At 38.9% G+C, this 19164-nt stretch overlaps 1 protein-coding gene across 2 annotated transcripts in view; it reads left to right on the top strand.

Moving 5' to 3' along the window:
* The window catches only part of NCKAP5 (NCK associated protein 5), a 192181-nt gene that overhangs the window by 171586 nt on the left and 1431 nt on the right, over window positions 1-19164 (top strand). The gene's annotated exons all lie outside the window — the stretch shown is intronic.

Raw genomic sequence — 19164 nt, 5'->3', positions numbered from 1 at the left:
CTTTGCCCCAGGCTTGTCTGTGTGGAGAGCTAGTAAAAAGCAGCCATTGTAGCTACCATTTTTATTTTAAACAGTGAAATCTCTTTGCACCCTCAGGCAAGCACTAAATTATTACCTTGATTACACTGTTGTATATTAATGAGAGTTCATGCAGCTGGGGCAGCGCCGTAATACCCAGCTAACTGCTTGATCTCAGGAGCTCAGTTTCACTGTCTGTGAAGTGGGGACAGCGAAAATTAACCTCAAGTTACAAAAGAGAAAAAAGACAACAAATGCTCTAGATGAGCTTATTAGGGTCACAGCTTATTTTGTGCAATGTTTTGCTGCAAATAGAGAGTTTGAAGCAAGTTTCATAAAGTATTATATCAGAAATTAATGGAAGGTAAGGGACTTCCTTTGCCAGTGACAGAAAGTATCTAGAAATTATAGTTTTCTGTGTGCTAATTGTACGCCTGCAATTCATTTATGAGATGCATGAAGCGCGCGTCCTTTTTGCTGTTTTCCTCACTGAGCTTAAGACAGAGGAGAATGATCAGGTGCAGAGGGAATCAGTCTGTTTCCTTTTCCAGGCCCAGTGAGACTAAGATGTTGAGAAAGATGCTGCCATCATAAGATTTGTAGATAGGGAATAAGACTGCAACCATTCTCTGACTTTTGTGTTTTAAGATCAATGCTTTTCTTTCATGCATGGAATCAGTATATCAAATCACTGCATAAGTTTAGGGAGGTGGTTTATTAATGTAGACATTAAGTGAGGCTAGCCTAGCACCACATGATCTCTTTCACTCAGGATCAGATATCCTTTCATCTTCCTTGTCACAAGAACTGCAAATGCCTTTTACTGTGTTTATGCTTCTGTGTTTTATCTTCAAAATGGAGAGCATGTTAGCACAGGGTATGTAGAGAAGATCCAGCAGCAGTTTTAAGTGCTACAAGGGAAAGGATAACTGCCTATCATATGTCCATTTAGGACTCAGCATGTTGGTTTTGGAAGCAGAGTGATTTGTGTTGCCCAAATGAGACGGGCACTGTTCTGAGCCTTGTGCTTGAGTTGACCAGGACCCACAGCCTACTCCTCACATGCTCTATATGTGGCATGTACAGTAGTCTCTAAGCTGCATGTGTTTCCACTTACCAGAACTGACTTGGTAGGAGCCACTCTAGTGCAAATAAGAGAGTTTGAAGCAAGTTTTACGAAGTATTATATTGAAAATTAATAGAAGGTAAAAGGAGTCCTTTGCCAGTGACAGAAAATATCTAGAAATTAGACATTTCTGTGCTCTAATTGTATGACTAATTTATTTATGAGGTATACAAAGAGCACCTCCTTTTTGCTCTTTTCCTTGCCAGGCTTAAGACAAAGACATCACCCCCCTCCCTATCGCTGAGAGCTGCAAGCCTTCCTTTCTGTTTAAGTGAAGGTGTGATCCTCAGATGAACGATGCAGTGCTTGTTCTGCCAAAGCAAAGACTGTCTGAGTAATTATCCAAGTTGATGTAAGATCTTTTGTCAGGGGAATTTCATAGGACTATTTGACAACAGAAGTGACAAAAACCACAGGAGCATGATCTGATAAGAAAACAGATTTTACCACATCACCCATGGGAGTATTACAGAATTAAAAATATTTTTCCTAGCCTCAAGCCTGATTCAACTCAGCATGGGGAAATAGGGAATCAGAAATAGGCTAGGTTGTCTCCAGACATCAACAAATCCCACATCGCTGCATGTTTTCCCCTTCCATAGGGCAGGTTCACACCTGAAAATCTGCTATTGAGTCTTATATTGCTAATCAGGTCTCATTGTTCCTCCTATCTTGCCATCAAAGTCGCCTCCAAAAGCTGAAGTGAAGAGACAGCAAAACAAACAATTTGAAGACTGCTAGGCAGTCTCCGGGGACCAAAGTCTCACTTGACGTGTATCACTTAAAAGAAATGTTGTGTAGTGTGGAAGAACATTCTTACAGTTAGCCCGAGGAACTAGCTTGGCAACAATAAAAAGCTGCAGTTATACTGAGACTCGTTTCTTTCCCTCTGCCTTCTAGGTGAGGCAAATGAAGCTTCTTTCACTGCTGAGAGCTGTAGAAAAATAGCATGCAGTGGAGAGTGGTTCAGCAGCAAGGAAGGTGATAACATTTTCTATAACTTGATTAAGCATAAAAAAGCTCTGGCAAGGGAAAAGGACATATGTAAGGGAGAGTCCACCGAAGGAAAAACATTTTAAATATCATGCAAGGGACGTTATACCATAAAAAAGCTGATACAGTTCTAACAGTAACAGACTCCATAATGTTAGTACTGTGCCACCAAACCCCATTCTGCCTAGCCCTCCAGCTGGTGTAAAAGTTCTCCCTATTTTATGTTTGTTTAGAGTATTTATGGGGATGGGTAGGTGGCAGCATTTTAACTCAGATGTCTTTTAGCACCGAGTTTTAAAAGAGTCTTTGGCTATCGGTGAGGGACATGAAGCATTTGGCACGGCACAGCAGGCTGCGTGGCATTTAGAACACATGGCGTGCAAGGCTAGCGGGAGAATCGCTGGGATGTGAGGCTGAGAGAAGATGCGGAGGAAGTGAAAAGCTGCAGCTCCAGTAGGAAAGTTAAGGATGCATCCCAGGCATGTAGGTACAGTTCTGGTGCTGATGGCACAGTCGCATAATGCCAAATCCCATGGTAACTCATGGCAGAGAATTGCTGACCCACACCTTTGCATCACACTGCACCCTGCCTTGCAGGGACAGACACTGAGCACTGTAGATGTCTGTTTACCTACAAAACTCAAGATTACATAAGGATTTAACAGACACTGTGGCTCCTGGGCTTAACTAGGTAAATCCTTTCTTTTAACAAGAGCCAGAAGCACGTACTGAGTAGAAGAATCATTTGCAAGCTGATTTCCCAGAGTGGAAAATGTTCTGAGCTGTTCCACAAAAGTTTGGCAGATGGAGCTGCTGTGGTTTGCAGCATGGCCCAAAGTGCACTGATGTTTCTGCCATTTGTAACCAGGCACTCGTCAGTCCTCTGGAAATAAAGCTTTCATTTCATTTCTCTGTGTTGAATAGGAATATAATAATAATGCTGTCAGCCAAAGTGGAATCCAGGGCACAGTAGCAGCAGTAAATGATGAATATTAGTAAGCTTGTAAGACAGTGTAATTGTAGTAATGGTAGAAATGATATTATTAATAAAAAGCTAAAAATAAATTGGATTCAATAAACATTGGATTGAGTCAATCGAGAGAAAAGCAGTAAGGCAGAGAAGTATTCAGTGAGCTGTTTGTTTTCTGAGACTGGAAAATATTTTCACTCCAAGAGGAGCATCTGATTAGCAGAGTTAAATGAGATGAATAATGCTGTAATACTTCTGTGAATTGCGTTTCCAGCTGAAACTTGCCTTCTCCATCTATAACAGTGATGTGTTTGCATAAAGCACTCAAACATCACGAAGGGAAGGGCAGGGAATGATCAATCCATTATTGTGAGCGTTCTGTTCCAAGCAAAATACATGAGGACAAGTTGCACAGCTGATCCAAGCAGCAACTGTGGCAGTACACTGGAAATATGTTAGTAAACAGGATTTTTTGAGAGGATGCTTTTTGTTTTCATATGAGCATGGGAAGTAATATCCTGATCAGCATACTCTTTGAAAAGAAGGCAAATTTTATGTCACATATTTGCAAAAATCATTTTGCAATAGCTTGGTGATGTTTACACTTTGTTCCACCATCTATTTTTATCTCCCCAAAGTGATTCACCTTTTATTTAAATAAGAAGTTATATTTGATTTCATGCAGTGTGACACTGAGATTGTCTGCATTGTGCTGAAAAATATTAGGTATTTTTTTAAGCTTAAGCATTCTCATTTATGGTAAGTGCTGAAGGAAAATATTCTATTTCTTACTGTATTTTGTCCATGTTACATGAACTCATGGCTTTGTGGAGTTGTTTTGATGGAAAGCAAGATTTGTGTTTGGTGGGTCAAATAAACGTGGGATTTAGCAAACATATAAGCAGTAAGTGACACAGGGAAGTTTGTAAAGCTTCTAAGATTTGGCTACATATCTTAGGTACCTACTTAACTTCCACAAAAGCTAAGAGTGCTGCATGTTTCTGTGTCATGTTGCAGTTCCCCCAGCCCAAACTGCTCTCCCTTCAGCTCTGAGACACATCTGCACAGCTCAGCCCCCCATACTGCCTGGGCTACTCCAGTCTTTCCCTGTGCACTGATAGAGGTCACCAAAACTTCTAGGTGCTATAAAAAGCTGTAGCCTTCAGAACTTTTCTTACCTCCTCTACTTTTATTCTCAGTAATTAAAGCCTGAAGTGACTATTTGAGGAATTGTCTGAATATTTATCAGTCAAACATTTGGAAGAGTTTTTTCTGTTATCTTATTGCATGTGTCATTGAGTACTCTGTATGGATCCAACTGTAAAAAAAGACATTAAATGGATTTGTGTGGATGAAGAATATATAGTGGAAGTGGGAGGGAATGAAGAAATTAGATATGAATATATTATATGGCTGAGTATTTTAGAATTTAAATGTTAATCATGCATTAATAGTCTGTGACATTTCTAATAACGTAAGTGTCTAAAATTTAGCAAGACATGGAATATGCAGAAGTTACCAGACCAGGAGGCTTGTTTGTAGCACATGTACTAAGATGCAAAGCAGATCTAAGATGTAAGAGCTTTTCAGACAATGCCTGAAACTGACGAAGTAGCTAAGCAGCCAGCACATACTTCCTAATCACTATTGCAAGCATTATTTTGCCCTGTGTAGCATAGCTGCCAAATGCACCCTTACCTGCAGCCCTAATCAGTACAAATGCAGGCCAGTTTTTTCAAGCTTCATTTGTTTCCTAATGGCAGTACCTAAATTCATATTTAGACACTGGCTGCCCAGTTTTTGAGGGTGCTAGAAATCTGCAGCTTTTTTTAGAGCTTTGCACATTGGATCCTGTGAAAATAATGGTGTTTACATAGATGCTCAAAAATTGGTTTGGATGTTTTCCCTCTGTTAGAATTCAGACCGGTAGCATCCTTCTGCTCCTGCTGTACATTGGCTCTGTGGGCAGTGTCACAGAACCTCAGCAGGCAATTTCCCATGGGCTAAAGGGAAGGCCAAATACTCCGTCTTTTTTAATCTGGTCCTAAAATGTTACAGCTAAGATCATATCATAATGAAACTGTTTGTACTTCTAAGCCCATTTTTTAATTGCATTTTCCGTACCATTAGAAAATGAGCAACTCGAAAGTGCTGTAACTGTATCACTTATATCATTTTACTGAATATTTTTACCATTACTGTTATTGGAACATCATCCATCCTTTTCTTGTTCTTGAGAACCACTTTAACAAGACAGGGTACCAGAGAGTTCAAATTTTATAATACTGTATTTCTATAAATGAATTCTATTGCAAGAAAAAAATGGAATCTATTATGCCATCATTAGCACAGTGATGAAAACAGAGGCAGCAGAGCAAGCCAAAGAACAGCAGTCACCATCTAAAACAGCTGAGTAATGTGGAGAGCTGTAACCTTTCTTGTTATCGGATAAAGACTGAATAGTCTTCCAAAGTCCTGTTTGTTCTTAATAATTTCATCACTTGTTGGGGTGCTACTGGAAGATGAAGTTGTCTAGGTATGTAGAAAATTTACGTATGAAGACATTTATCTACTTGTCTCATTCTACAGGGCAGATACTGTTGGTTTGATGTGTTTTTCTCTCATGTTACATAAAAGTACTTGGTTTCTCAGTGTTTATTTTTTAAGTGGAAAGGGAGCTAATACTGATGGTGCAGTGCATTGTCCTTCTGTCCCTGTGAAAGTGTTTGAGAGCCTACACACTCAACAGAGCCACGAACTTTGGTACTTTGGACTCAGGATTTTGGGTAGCTTTTGCCTTTGCTGCAAGAGATAGAACTTCTTTCACTTCTGTATCTTGTTCCCCAGAAGGTTGTCTGGTATGAAGCCTAGACATCAAAGGCTAGAAGGATCCAGATTTATGAGTGCATCACTATAGATAATTATCATGCATATTTACTTGGGGGAAGAAACTAGTCAGTATCCATAGCCCTAGGACACAGAGGATGAAGAGAAACTTCTCCATTGGCTCCTTAGGCTCTGGATAGCAGAAATCCCCTGAGCTTTCAGAGATGTCCAATTGAAATAAAATTAGAGACAATTCCAATTGATATATCATAGTCTGGCTTGCTGTTGCTCGTGGCATTAGCATTTGCTAACCTGTGCTAAGCCAATTTTGTGAGACAGTTGGGAGTTTAACAAACCTATTTCAAATTTCATTTTGGAAGACTCTCAAGCATGGGGGAAACTGGTTGTGGTTTGTTCATTGCAGCAGATGGTATCCCATTTGGTGTTTGTTAGCTTTGTTTGCAGCTCAATATTTTGTTTCTAGGGGAACTCAGTAAGTTAAATAATTCATCTCTCTAATGTATTAAGAGTCTAATCCAAAGTCTACTGAAGTCAGTGCAAAACATTTGATTAACTACCACATACACTGAATCAAATGCCAGGTCCTGTACAGTGAGGAGCATTGCAGATGCACTCTAGTAAAGAGAACAATACAGGCCTCTGCCTCTGTCTTTCCACGGAGAATTTTCTGCCTGCAAAGAAAAAAAAAATGAATTTTCAAATTCAAACAAAGCTTAGCAGTTAGGAGTGCAGGACTGTAGAGATCAGAATAATGTTCTGGCTGTCTGACCAAATTGCTAAATCTCTTTTGCTATTAAATTCCCCTTTTTAAAAATAAAGAATATAAGAAATACCTTCCAGCTACATTTAGAATTTAACCTTGTACTTGTAGCAGAATGCTTTGAGGATGTTGATGGGGCCCTGTAGTGATGCTAAGCAAATAATCACTTAATATATTCATCAAGGACTCTTACTCAAGATAGTGTCTTGCATCACAAGAGCTAACCACAAGCCATTGCTAAGGAACTTTCAGAACGTGAGAAGCAAACTTGCACCCTGGTCCTTCCATGAGTTTTGCATTAGCAGAGCTGTGCTGCCTTCAGCAGTCCTGCTGTCCATGCAGAGCTCTTCTTAAAGCTGCATGGCCAAAGTTTTTATTCCATTCTTACAAGAATTCAAACCCTGAATAATCTAAAACACTGAAGAAAATCAACGTCTTTGAAAGTGGATTTATATTCCAATAAATATCAGATGTCTGTTAATTTTCAGCAACAGTATTCAAATTGTTTGCCAATAGAGCTTGGGAACTACTTTATTGAGTATTTTTATCCAGTTTTCCTGTTTGTGCCATCTTTGGTCATTCAGAAAATGAGTGCATATTACCTCTACAGCGTAAATGCATGAATTCCAGTTGTATTTTAGTCCTCCTAGTGGCCTATTATATTAACAATATTATCATCTCTGTTTTAGGCATAGGAACATGTTCTGCATTACCAGTTTTCACAACAGTTTTCAGCATTAATACTACAGTAACCTGATATTGGTAAGGTCAGTAAATCTTCTAAAGCATTTGTACAGAAAATGCACTCATGTAGCTGGCTGTCCCTTCACTTCTACATTTCTGTATTTATATATATTCAGATTGAAGCAAAATCAACACAAAAAAAATACTACATTATTCTGTCACTGCAGGGAAGTCCACAGGGAGGAGACTGAGTTCACATCTCCATGCTGAATTCCTACTTTGATCATTCCTGACAAAAATTTCCTTACAGCCAAAGAGGGGATCAGACCCTGCAGAACTGTGGTTCCCAGCATATACTTCTACTGTGCTTCCTTTCTCTGGAAAGCAACCAAACAAGGCCTTGTCATGAAAACATCTCACATTCTAATAGGAGATTTTTATAGCTTGAATAGATTCAGCACAAGTGTTTGCCACTTAGATCCTGTTGGCTGCATAGCCTGAACTTTTGCTGGGAAGGCAAAGGTGGAAAGACAAAGGACTGTCGAGTACATTTGGCTTTCACTCCTTGCTGTTTCCAGGCTGTGCCCCTCAAAGAGAGTCTGCAACCACTAATGTCTTGACCAGATCCAAGTGAATGATGTTTTCTATGCCTGCTTCAAACAAAGTAGGGTAGAAGTTCTCTTGACCAGAAACAGACGTATCTAAAGGATGAAGCAAACAAACCTAAAAACATAGACCAGCATTCCTCCAAATAACACCCAAATGATATGTTTGTTAATCACAACATGTATCACTGCTTTATTTTTTTAAGTTGGGAGGCAAGCTGAACACTTCATAAATTTCCTGGCTGTAGGAACATCCATCTGCATTTCCAGCAGTGGTCTTCTCAATGCTCAGCGTTATTCTGGTTATTTATTCACTGTGCTTCTTTTTGATCATCATTTAGAGCTGGGCAAAGGAATATCATCTGCAGTCTGCATTTGTGACATCTCTGCTTACGGTCTTATCTCACATCTCCTTTTGCATTAATCCATATAGTTCTGGGTCACAGCCCAGGACTGTATCCTTTCCTTAGTAGGAGATTAGCAGCAATCTATATTTTTTCCATCAGTATACATTTTATTCCACTGGCCAAAATATTAAACCTAGTTTTAGCTTGTTTCTATCTTGAGATTGTCACCACCAGCATAGGCATACTATTTTCAACCAGTAACTGACAACTGTGTCAGATGCTCCAAATGACATGGATCCTCTCAAGTAATCAGGCTTCAGTATTCGGGCACGTACCAGGTACTCCATAAATCAGACAAAGAGGCCCCTTCCATGATGTCAGTCCAGCAAGAGACAACTGGGAGGGCTGAGCGAGGAAGCAGAGCTGTGGCAGCTGTGCAGTTCTGGCTTCTGATGGATGAAGGCTAGATGGATGTAGGCTAGATGGATGTATGTGTTTTGTTTGTGTTTGTGCAAAGTAGCATCTTAGAAAAAGTGAGCATTTTAATAGAGCAAGAGAATCATCAGTGATGGTGGTACTCAGTCAAAACTGGAATAACAGTGGAGATGAGTCTAGGGGAAGAAAAAAGGGGGACACCACTGCTCCTTTAATACCTGGAGCAGGTCTGTGGGATAAGGAATTAGCAGTAGAGCAAATATGTCAAAGTTGCTGCAGCAAAGCACTGTAACATAACTTTTGGGTAACACAGAATTGAAGCCTTGCAGACAAACACGGCCAAGAACTCTGAAGCCCTTTACTTGCTCAATTCATACCACTGTTCTTCCCAATTCTGCCATTTTGGGCACTAAGCAGCAACTTGGGTCACAAAATGACCTTCTGAGCCAGCAGTGCAAAGCTCTGGCCACATTTGTGTGTGCAGGCCTACATTGCTGGAGCTCCTTTCCTCTCCAGCACCTTGAGCAGGGCGCAATGCAGCAGGCAACTGCAGGTCCCCATACCTTTGCAGGAATCTAGGAGCTTATGCCAGCAGGCCTCTGTGTTAGCAAATATGTTCTCAAGCACATCTGAAACAGCCATGAATTTCTCAGCTTTTTAATTACATTTTTTTACTTGATTATCTTCCAACAACTTTTTTTTGTTGTTTGTTTTTTTTTTTTTTTTCTAATTCTTGATTAATTTTTGGTTGGCTATTTAATACATTGTTTGGTTAACTAATCCATGTAGCCGTTTGTAATTATTGCCTTACTATAAAATCATCGTAATAGCAGGTTGGCTGTTGTGTTTTTTTTTTGTTTTCTTTCCAGTAGAATAACAAGTTATTTTATTATTCAAACAGGGCTTACTTCCTGCTGTTTTCAATAAGATTTTTAATAAATATGTAAATTTAAAAATTAATTTACTGCATACGTTTGGCAGCATGATTCTTGAACTGACAAAAGTTTGATGGATTGTAAAATTATCCCCCCTAAAAATCATCAGTCATAGTAAACAGAATTTATCAACCCCTAGTAATTTTACAGCTTTTTCTTCATCTTATCTTCTGTTAGGAACTCACTTAGAATTGATTATAATATAGTATATTTCTAGAACCGTAATTCATTCATAGATTAATTAGATTTTAGGTTAATATCCCATCATGGTATGGGACATGAGCCAACAGTGTTTTTCAGTTGTTACAGAACTGCAGCAGAGAAACCTTGATTACTATTCCCATGTGGTTTAACTGCCAAGACTAATCACCAATCAAATTCAAACCACATAAAATGGAACATCCTTCATAGCATCTATTTTCTAGCTGACTTATACTGTGGACTCTTTATTGATATGACTGGATGTACTGAAATGAACTAAATGTTGCAAGAGAAAATTTCTCCTTCAGTTTGGCTCTGCAACATTTATCTAAAACTTTTGCTCAAAGTTTTTGTGCCTCTGCCACTCAAATTCTCTGCCCTTCAGCAAAGATAAATTGTTTGCATAGGTTTAGAAAATGCATATAAATATCTGTACTATTAGGTAGGATTTGTGCAGATGAACCTAAGCACAAGTTTCCACTCTGCAATTCATGCTTTGCTTGAATGAGTACTGAAAATTGTGCAGATCGTGATACTACCTTAAGAGATGGCAAATGCATTAGTTGCACCAGTGCTGTCCCTTGCTCTGATTAGGAGGGAACTTTTGTAGTCTCATTGCCCAGGATCAGAAAGCAGCATGCAGATAGTTCAGCTGCAACAGGTCTACTGAGAAGGCAGCCTGCTTACAGCCTGTCCCTCTGCTGCCTCCAGGACTGCTTGCCAGTGCCACCTGTGACATGATTGCCTAGCTTCATCTTGTAAGCCACATCTGTCAGTGAGGTAGGGCCCAATTTACCTCCTAATGTAAGACGGTACACCTGGGGAGCTTTGTTAGTTATTTCCAGAGGCCAGGTGTCACAGAAAGGGCAGTGACTTTTGGTTTGATTCATTCGAAGTGAAAAAGTCCACTGGCAGGGAGTTCAATTGAAATCTGGAATGGAGAGAAAAATGACAGGTTCTAAACAAACTCTTTTGTTGGAATGGGGTTAGGGGTTAAGCACATAATTAAGACTTTTTTTAAGAATAAAGAAAATCTATAGTTCTGCTTGGTGAGAGTTTGGAAGAGATGTCATTCTGACGTGCATGCACCAAGTACACATCATATGGAGGTTCCCTGCACGGTGACCGAATGTGCAGTCTTGCAGAAGGGGACTGATGGGTCTGGAAAGATTGTTTTTCTCTTCCCAGCTGTCCTCATAAGAGACTAAAAATGAGAAAAATGTTTTCTGTGAAGCTCAATTCTGAGTTTAAATGACGTTTGTGAATCATCTTTAGAACTTGTAAGAAGGACATTCCCCTCTTTTCCTCTGCAAATCTTCCAGCACAGATTTGTACTTGTTGAACTCACCTGCAGATATGGCAGCCCTATTTGTGCATATGACAAGCTAGTTCTCATAACTGGGAGAATTACTACTACTTTGTGTCTTTATACTGCTGATTCACTCTTCGTCCTGCTGCTTAACATCCCTCCGTCTTGATCTGCACCTTCTGTCCTTTTGTCCTTAGCTCAGTTGATGTACCTTGGGTATTCAGAGGTAACCTGAAGTGAATCTGGTCCAGAGCTCAAAGAGAGGATTACCAGTGTGGAAAATTACTACCCACTGCCAACTGCCATTTGCAGTATAAGTCTTGAAGAGCAATTCCGTTTTCCATCAGTATGCTGGGTGACTGACATGCAGACATTACAGGCCAGGAACTCAGACATCACTAGAGTGAGGAGATAAGTGCCCTTGTAATTACCAAAATAAATAGTCTTGTTCAAAAAAGCCAAAGGTGGGGGATGAAGACAGGTAAGAACACAGCTAATACGTAGGAACAAGAGTCTGAGAATAGCTCAACCATACAGAAAAATGACCCCGATTACTGAAAATGTCAGTGAAATTACATGTTGTATGAGTATGATCCTGCATTTACTGGATTTGAGACTTTTTTTTTTTGCTACAGTCTAATGTTGGATAGAATTTGTCTAAGAGCTCAATTTTGCATTAGCTTTCAAAAATCATTATTTTACTACGCTTTTTCCCCTCCTTGATGCTATTCTAATTGGATGTCTCAATTGAAAAAAGATTCCTCCAAGCCCTTAGTCTAGGCTAAAACTGTAATCCATTGTTTATAAAGCCCATTCTTTATTGAAACAAGCATCAACGCCTTCATCAAAATAACTCCTCAGCAGGACAAACCTCTTTATACTAAAATATTGTGTGGTAAAATTAACTCTTGATGGCTGATCAGTGGAGGTGAGGACCACATTGTTCCAACAACGTTCAGCAGGTTATCGCTGACAAAATGCCCCTAAAAATAAAGGAATAGTACTGAATTTAAAATGGCTCTCATGTCCAATAACTTTGTTGCCAAACTTATCTTTCAGCATGATTTTTTTTTACTGTGCTTTTTTTTTCCCTTCACTGAAAAATAAGTACAATTTTGTTATTGAACTCCCTCCGTGAGTAAAGCTAAAAGGATCTATGAAAAGTAAAGCAAAGTATCCTCTGCATGCCTTGTTCATGTTCAGTCTCTTATGTTCTAAAAACTGAGGATCAGCTTCCTTTCTCACCATGGATGCCTCTTCCTTAATGCCATGTGATGAGCCTGGGTTGCAGTGAGCATTGCTTCTAGTGGGCATGTTCCTTCTGTGAGAAGCATAATTGGTCATTCTACCAATGTGAACAGAACCAGGTCCTGATTATCTTCTGGAAGAAGTATGTATTTAATTCATTTTCTTTTTAATATATCCCCCTGAACACACTTGACTGAGCACCTGTATATTACCAATGTAATTACCAGTTTCCAAGGGATTATCACAGAATCACAGAATGGCCAGGGTTGGAAGGGACCTCAAGGATCATGAATCTCCAACCCCCTGCCACTTGCAGGGCCTTTATGCTTTATTATGCTGCCTTACAAAGTTTTAAATAAACTTTGCCCACACATTGTTGATCCACCCTGTGGCCATTCTGATGCTTTGTGAGACAACAACCATATTTGTGACATTCCTTTCATATTTAGCAAAAGGTAAAAGGTTAGACTTATGTTACCTTGAAGTTGGGACCTGAAAGTTCATCTTTATTAAATTATGCAGAAGTTCAGAGAGGGTTTTTAATATGCCTAATCAGGTCAAACAGTTTTGTCCTATCAACATAGAAGTCATGTTCTTTGTAAACTGTGAAGATGGCATTCTTGGCATTAGAGTGCTGAATGCACCCAGTCATCTCATCACTTTGTGAGAACTGTGCTTTTAAAAGCACAAGGCACAGTTCACTAAGACATTTTATCATCTAAACCACACGAGGATTCAAGCCAGACAATGTAAGTCCCAGTTCCTCAGTCCCCTATTCATTAAGCAACAGCTATTTTCTCCAGATCTGCAGCTACTAGTTATACACGGTTCATGCTAATCAGCTTTATTTCCTCTAAGGTAATTTTCTTACAATTCAGGACCATCAGGAATGATCTCCTAAAATTTAAATATATTTCTAGATTGTTACACTTAAATACATTGGGTTAGCTTTGGTTCTGTTTTGTTGTTTTTATATTACCCATAAAGTCAAATGTGGTCAGTATTCACCCATGTATATATGGCTTTCTCATGCACTGCTGTATGAGACTAATGAGCTTAAAAATACTCCGTATCAATACATCTTTTTTTTTTTTAACCCAAGAAAAGAAGTCAGCAAGTATTGCTTATCTTGAAAATCTGATGATGTTTCTTTGAGAATGTCATTTTTGTGCCATCGCAAAATATCATGGGGTTTCTGCTCAAGTGGGGAAAAGAAGTGTGATTCATTATTTCAATAATTATTTTACTGTCAATTGAGAAAATAGATGAAGGCTTCTGATGATATACAGGGGAGAGCAAGTCTTAACTTATTATTGAAGGTTATGCTTTAAAGAGAAAGAAGTTCAAACGTCACATTTTTAGCTCAGCTGTGATACAGCAGAAGTCTGTAATACAGCAGAGGTCATGCGGTTACAGCTTTCACCTTTGTGGTCTCCTGCATGTGGCTGTGTGACTGCTTTCACTTCAGAGTGTTACCTGTCCACCTGATGTTCCTATCAGTCTGGTTAAATGAGACTTACTTTCCACAGTCTGCCCTTGCATTCTGTCCTGGCCGGCTGACAGAAAGCTGACACACGATAGAAGACCAAAGTGAGCCCTTTTTGTGCTACACCTTTCTACATGGCACAAAAATCTGCAGACCAATGGTGTAACACCATAGAGAGGCTGCTTCAGATCTACTTCCAGTCCCAATATATACCAATATATACCTGATCAGAACAGTGCTCTGCAGCTCAGTACACCTTACTGAACACATTATATATGAGCACTCCATGTAATGCTATAATCCCACTTAGACCCATTGTGTCATAAATACAAATTACAGGACTGCAGGATATCTAAAATGGTAAAACTAAATGTAAAGTAATAAGCAATGGCTCTGTGTGATCAAGTTTGCCTTGAAAGTAAGTAGACAAAATAACAAATAGAACTTTTAAAAAGGTAAAAATTTAGAAAATTGTTCTCACTGACAATAAAATTTCAACTAATAACAGAAAAAAATGCAAAGATAATTTGTACTTCCTATTAGAGATCAGACCTAAAATGAAAGACCTTGAGTTATACAATTAAATATTGATTCTGTTGATCTATATTTAATTCTCATAGCAATTTAGTTGCTTTTACCCAACAGTGTTTTGCAGTTATACTTCACTTGAAGCAGTGCCCTTTTTGCTTTTGTGTTAATCTAAAAACTAAATTGCCCAGTGCATGAGAGACGTAAATAAAGTTCATTTTATTCTTGTGTGTAACTGACTCTGAACCCCTTAAACTGCTGGCTAACTAAACTTAGACAGCTGGAAAATGCATTTATCCTGCAGAATGGTTCATTGCTAATTTTGGGCTGTGGCATGCCTTATAAGCATAGCCTGACCTGCAGGCAATCGGAGCTTCTGCATGTGACTGCATAAAGGAAGAAATGGACTTGCTCTTGCTTTCCTTTCTGCATGCCAACTGTGGAGTCCTTTGTACCCATGAACTGGTCTGTCCTACTGTGCACCTTCTGTTAGACCTGCAAAATCCTCCTGCCATTCTGCACAGCTGTGACTAGTCCTTGATCACACAGCACTGAAAATGCATTCTCCCCACATGTAACCTCTCATTTGTAAAGTTTAAGAAAAATCTATTTTGATGTATTAATGTAGAAATAACACCTATTTATACTGTATCAGTGGAGCTGCAGGCTAGTTGTGTTTTCCTAATTTGCTGTGCTTGAAGTGACATGCCAGATTTTATTATATTGCTAATGGCTTTTAGTTATTCCCTTTAGGATGATGCCAACAAGGAAAGCATTATTCTGACTCGTGACTCATGAATTTATTTTGAAGCGATGTGACTCGTGATGAATGTCTGTATTATGTCAGGTAGAGTTTCTCCTAACAACCAGTCAGTGCTCTCAGGTGGTATAAGGCATCCCATAATGACTAGCTCCAGAACTCCAGGTGGGAAGCTCTCCACTTACACAGAATAGAACAAATGCTGCCCCTGCCCTGAGACCATAATGGTGTGGGTTTTCTATCCAAACATAAAGTTATTATAAGTAAAATGAGCTGCAAACGGATCTGCTTTAGGATGATGGGCCATTGATATTACAAAGACACTGTGAAAATCCTTCCTGAATTGAACCTGTTCTGGCTTGGGCCAAAATCTGTGACTACATCTTTTCCCTGAATTTAGGAATTCATAAATGATCATGCTGAATGCAGTAAACACTTTATGTATTCATAGAACAGGTGCAAAATAGTCACCAGCAGAGTCAACACCTTCGGGATGAAATGGTTTTAAGTGTTACTTCTGAGATCAAGAACACACTGTTGGTCCCATCTTAGCCCTTCTGGCAACACTCAACAAAATACTGTCTATCTCTCCTATGGTGATAAAAGCACCTGTTCATTATGCAGAAAGCCATGGTAAATATGGGAAAGATTTTACTGAAGCCCAGGACTTCGAGGCTGGGTGCTCTGTTCGTTGTTACAGAACTCACCCAGTTCTCACAGATACAAAATGTATGTGATCTGCTGCCAAAATGTTCCTTATCCGCAGGAAAAAAACTACTGTGACTCCCAAGTGCATTAGTGAACTATCTGCTGTGAAATGCACAAAAGTAACATCTTTGGGCCAGCCCCTGTTCTTTGCTGTATCTGTGTCTGCTGAAGTCCTAGCATACCTTCACAGACAAAACTATATATAGAGATGCTATTCAACCACATGCTTACGTGATTGATCAACAGATTCTAATAGTTGTTTTGGTTTTGACTTTTGTTTAATCTAGTAACTGTTGCATCTGCTGTGAAAAACAGGAAACAAAGAAAGATGGATCTAAGTAAATGTTCTAGTAATTCTTCCAAGCTGTATCTATAGTAACTAGAGAAAAGATTCTTAAAGAACCAGAACTGACATTTGCTGTGAGGCACCAAGTTTACAGAAATTATCAGTGTCTTTTCACCTCTAGGAACATACATAATTTTGTTACCGTGGAAGCAAAATGACTTGCTGATGAAGGAGATGCGTACATTAGTTTCATTGCATAAACATTTTATTTTTTCCCATGGAGCTCAGGATGTGAATGAGTTTTCTTCCACATGCCAAGGATTGGAATGTCATATTTGAATTTTATAGCTGCAAGTATATCGTATGAATTATTATCCCAAATGCGTTTTAACAGAAAATTTAGTAGATTATTAAAGTGAGCTGTAGTAATAAAATTGTGAGATAAGATCACTCTTATTGTATCAGATATCTGAGCACAGTTCTAGCATATTAATATTCCTTGCCTAAATGTCCTCACGTTCTTGTTTAATTATCGAATTAGCAATAATTGGTGGTCCTCGCTCCTAGAGTTAATACAATGCCTGGAAGTGTATTGCATGCAAGCAGACTACCTCAAGTGAAAGAAAACCTAAGTATTACTTTCCAGATTGTGAGCATTTCTTATACATATTTGCATAGTATTTCAGTAAGGTGTCAAAGAAAGGAATGCAGAACTTTTTTTTTTTTTTTGACAACTGAGCGTGAAGTCACGGAAAAAGAACAACTGGGTGTCCTAAAACAATTATTGTCTCTAGTTATAAATTTTGCTTCAACTTTTAGTTTTTTTTCCTTTGTTGCTTTACCTCATGTATGCACCTGCACTTACATGCATGAAATTTGTGAGCCCCATACTATTCACTACTCTGTATCTTTTGTCAGTGGGTTGCAGTGATGGGCTACATTTCAGTTCACTTCAATTTCATTTGCTTCAGTGATTTTACTTAAAATTTGTAGAGTTCCCTGTAGTTCTCTGCAGTTTCTCTAATATATTTTATTAACTGTTAGCTTCATATTAAATGACAAACTAGGATGTGATTAAGCAGGATTTTAGTCTAAGCAGTACATGTGAAGTATAATAAATGATTGATACTGCTTGTCTGTAGAATATACCAATGAGTTCATTCCAGTCTGTCCTGTGATTCAGATCTATCCTTCAGCTGGCCAAAGATCTATTCTTATTGTGGGTCTTCATCTGAACTGCTCTGTACACCAAACATTGCAGGTCTCTCCAGAAGGCACAAATACATATTTTATTGATGCTGTATCTGAGATTTTTCTCATTTGATGTGTACAGAAGTGAAACAGCTGTTTAGACAATAATATGTAATATCTTAAATACTAAAGATAATAACTTTTCAAGCTAAAGTTTTTAAGCTAAATTTGTATGAAAGGGTTTAAATTTGTGTTTGTTACTGCTACCAAGGGTAATATTCCTCTTTTTCAGAAAATACTATCATTCTAGAAAGTGAAGATGTGTATAATCAAGATGTTATGATTACAATATAATTGAATAATCAATAGATATCAAGGTGTTATGATTACAATATAATCAAGAGAATTAGGCAAAGTAAACAACGATCACAAAAGAGAATTAGTGGAAGAGCTTACCCTTCAGCTGAGCTCACCAGAAGACACCAAGAGGGGTGATCTCCAGAAGAGATCCTTCCCCTCTGGTAGCCAGCTCTTAAATAGGTCTAGGAGGGGTGGAGCCTGGCTCCACTGGCTTCCAGCAGCACAGGTGAATTGCCTTCAGCTGTGCTCCTCTGGCTGACTCATGGCTCACCTCAGGTGATCAATCAGAGGTTCAGGCCATGACTCAGCAGTTCCCATACAAGATGTAAAGTCAGAATCAAATGTGATGAACCGAATGACTTTAGCATCTCCTACTGCTTTGCTTAAGCTTGTTTGAAGCATTTGATATCAACATACTAACCAGGCCTTGTTAGTTTATGAAAAACAACAAGATCATAATGTCAACAATCATTAGATCGGCATTTTTATATAAATATCCATAAAAACAAGCAATCCAACTACGTAGCAAGGTGTCCCTCTTGTTCAAGACTTCCAAGGACAAGCAGCCCCTCAGGCATGAAGTGACTTACTTGAAACCTGGATTTTTCCAGAAATTCTAATGAACATTCACAGCTGCAGACCGAGTGACGCACAGCATCCATACATCTGGCCGTGTAATGTTCTCAGTGTGCTTAGACTACCACTTCACTTTCCATCTAAACCAAAATACTAATGTCCTAGACTGACAGTAATTTACGGATGCAGTCCGTGTTATCTAATGGTAATACTGGAAATGAGCAATGGCTTGCACTCTGACAGCGTATCTCGAAACTCTCGCATCTTACCTCTCCCAGCGCCCTAGAAAATGTTGAATGTTATCTCGTATTTCTGTGATAATGTTATCTGTAAGAGCAGTTAGTTACAGAGACTTCGGAACACCCTGTGTATGGAAGGCAGGTCATTTTTATTGAACTGCTCCCTAAGCTTTTCCCTAACTATTCCTTGGTCAGATCTCTGATTGAAAATGCCAGTAGGTAACAAAGGGATAAAATTGCTCTTGTATAATCCTACTGTGAGTTTTTAATATAATGTGCTAATACATTGTCCGGTGTTCCAGCAGAATTACAGCACTTCTCAGAGTAGGCCTGGCCAATATCTGATTGATTCTGGCCTGTGGGGATTGGCCCTGTTCACTGTAATTTCCTGTCTTGTTGCTTTCTTTTCTATCAGAGAGGGTTTGGGTTCATGGAAATCAATAGGCTTATACATGCAAAATGTGAGGTTATTTTCTAGCAACTTTCATTTATGTCTGTAAGTTACGGAAAATGCTGTTTTCTCCATGTCTACCTGCCTTTTTTTTTTTTTTT

Source organism: Centrocercus urophasianus, unplaced genomic scaffold, assembly GCF_019232065.1.
Source record: "Centrocercus urophasianus isolate 14NV4802_14NV808 unplaced genomic scaffold, USGS_Curo_1.0 seq_28, whole genome shotgun sequence".
Lineage (NCBI taxonomy): Eukaryota > Metazoa > Chordata > Aves > Galliformes > Phasianidae > Centrocercus > Centrocercus urophasianus.
The sequence above is the reverse complement of the archived record's forward strand: the minus strand, read 5'-3'. Positions and strand labels throughout refer to the sequence as shown.